This window comes from Mastacembelus armatus, chromosome 13, assembly GCF_900324485.2.
Source record: "Mastacembelus armatus chromosome 13, fMasArm1.2, whole genome shotgun sequence".
In the NCBI taxonomy this organism is placed as follows: domain Eukaryota; kingdom Metazoa; phylum Chordata; class Actinopteri; order Synbranchiformes; family Mastacembelidae; genus Mastacembelus; species Mastacembelus armatus.
In genome coordinates, this window is record NC_046645.1 from 6,412,458 (window position 1) to 6,415,615 (window position 3,158).

Below are 3,158 nucleotides of genomic sequence, written 5' to 3' on the forward strand. Positions count from 1 at the left end.
GACAACGCAATGTCAACATAAAGCGCTTCCTGTGGGTATTTTCACAATAAAGCGACTTTTCACGGGGGTCTGTCTAGACACTTTATTTTAGGGACAAACTGAGCCACACTGTATTTCCTGTCATGTCTGTCTGTAGCTAACTTTACAGAGCTCTGGACAGGAGGGATGGAGAAAGAGATACTGGGATGGATAAACAGAGAGAGGAGGAAAGGAAAGGAAAAGTGGAAAGAAAAAGAAGTTAAAGGAATAGACTTGTAGAGCAGAGGTGCAGTTTGGTGGAAGTACTGCTGTATACTAATGACTTATACTACATTCAAAAAGAAATATTGTAGTTTTTACTCCACTAGACATATCTGACAGCTTTAGTTACCATGCATGTTCAGATTTTTATATAAATAAAAACAATTCCCCTTCTCACCCCTATGGGTGGTGTGTGTGTGTCTTCCTCAATCTCGGGTCCTCTACCAGAGGCCTGGGAGTTTGAGGGTTCTTCGCAGTATCTTAGCTGTTCCTAGCACTGCGCTCTTCTGGACTGAGATCTCTGATGTTGTTCCTGGGATCTGTTGGAGCCACTCTCCCAGTTTGGGGGTCACAGCCCCAAGGGTGCCGATTACCACGGGAACCACTGTTGCCTTCACCTTCCACATCTTTTCTAGCTCTTCTTTAAGCCCTTGGTATTTCTCCAGCTTCTCATGTTCCTTCTTTCTGATGTTGCTGTCACTTGGGATTGCTACATCTACCACTACGGCTTTCTTCTGCTGTTTGTCCACCACTGTTATGTCCGGTTGGTTAGCCATCACCAGTTTGTCGGTCTGTATCTGGAAGTCCCACAGGATCTTAGCTCGGTCATTCTCCCTCACCTTTGGAGGCTGTAAGTTGTCGCTTGTATGATCAAAGGCTTTACCAACACCAGAGTGCTTTCCTGTTTAAATATCACTGTGACCTGTCGTTCCATAGGAGGTCAGTCTGTAGTAAAATGCCAGCACAAGTTCAAATCCATTTGCAGCTCTTTTCTTTTCCAGACCACACACGCACACTCCCACAAGGTGTAGCTGTCCACCTAGGGGCCAGACAGACAAACCACAGGAAACAGCCAACCCCAATATTTAGAGCCCATTCGTTCAAATAATTCTGATTTTAGTGATTCTTTTATTTTCACTAGTTTCCCACTAAAAGTCTCACTCCTGAACCTCATGTGGATTCTCTCACACAGACAAAGCAGAAAAGAGTTAGAGTACACGTCAGGAAGAGTTTGGGCAGGGTGGTGTGTGTTGCCACTGACCTCAGAAAAGTGGAGTATTAATAGCCAGAGGGACTGCAGCCACTCTAGTGCTATTTCTGGCTATAGCATCACACTGTGAGTGTCTGTTTGTGTGAGTTGACTATAAAAAAGGTTTTAAAAAGGAGATTATGTGTTCCAAGATGTCATGCCATAAAATGTCTTACAAATAACTTTTAACACTTTTTGCATTGGCTTCTGACTATACCTATTTGTTTGCTACTATTTTTACATGATATAAAATCTATAGCCATGTTGACAGCATGACAAGGCCGTAATGGCCATTACACCCGACAACAAAACTGTTGATTGGATAAACGATTAGTAGACAAGCTCTTGGACAATTACTACTCCTTAGATTTTTATATGTTGAGCCCAAGAATGAGGCCAGAAGGCTATCCATCCATCCATCCGTCGAAGGGCGCTGATGCCAATCCCAGCTGACACTGGATGAGAGGCATGGCTTACCCTGGACAGACCGCCAGTATGTGCAATACATGCTGTGGTTATATGGTTTTATTAAGCCGCTGACTGCACTGAGGCCTCAGACTCAGACATTTGGGCTTGTTAGACCTTTGTGTTGTTAGACATAGCCCTAATTTCATTAATCTGCTTTTCCTTTGTCCGGTTTCATGGTCCTTGTTCAGCTCATACCTGTAATGTCAGCATGTTGGCATAATATTTAGCACATGTTTGTACAGAAGTTGTAGGCATTGTATGTTCTATTAAGCAACAATAACATCAGGAAGGATGTGATTATCAATCTTACACAGCAGCATTTTGATATATCTGACACAACTATTGAAAGATAACTTTTCAAAAATAGTGTTGACTGCGTTGCTTATGTTTTCTTTCATTTCTAGATTAATACTGACCTTGATTATAAAGGTTCAGCATGCACAAAAATTGCTACAAGATCAGCCTGGACAAATCTTGTAGACACACCAGCTGACTAATCACAAGACTTTTCCTAAGACCTTACACATATGTGCTCCTCACAGTCACACACACACACACACACACGCATATAAAAAGACTGTATGACACAATAATATACTCAAACATAGTTGGAGTAAGAGACATTAACACACCCTTACTGTCTTTTCTTCCTTTCTCTCTGTCTTTCTCTTGCATACACTCGGGGGACTGCAACCCCATAATTACCAAGCAGTAGAGCCCACTAACCACTAGCTGGCCCGAGTGGTCATGTGATGGTGTGAACACTGGGGCCCAGTGCAGAGAAGCATTTTTCCTAACAGCAGATCCTGAGCCAGTTTTAATGTTTCCTTACAGGCTATTGAGGTTGTGAAGGGGTTATTAAGTTGATCCACAGTCTGCACTTAAGAGTAATGTCATCTAAGAGCTGTGCAGTTTTGCAGTATGTGACATGTCTCTTCATGTCTTGTCCAGATGCACAAGTTTATTTTTCTTTTCTTTTCTTTATCCCCACAGATTTTCCAATCAACTACACTTTTCTAGACAAAGAACTACTTTGCCATATTTAGTTTGTCTACTTTTACACTGACACTTTTACACACAGTCTGGCATTTTATGTTTATTCTGTTTATCAAACTATTTTCTTTTTATCATCAGATAGGAGTTTATTAGTCCATCACCTTTTAATATTTCTTCAGGTTGAATTTAATTTCCTATACATTTACACATTTGATGACTGAGTGGAAAAGAAATTAAGAAAATAAGAGGAAAAGAATAAACTATAAAAAACACCAAAACTAGAAAACATAAAAAGCACAGGAATCATTTAACTGGTAACTTGTTTTCCACCCTTGTGGTGGTATGCACCCAGTCCACAAACAAAAGAAAACATAATCAGTGTAGTCAACACAGGCCTGGAGAGGAAACTATGACAAATTCACAC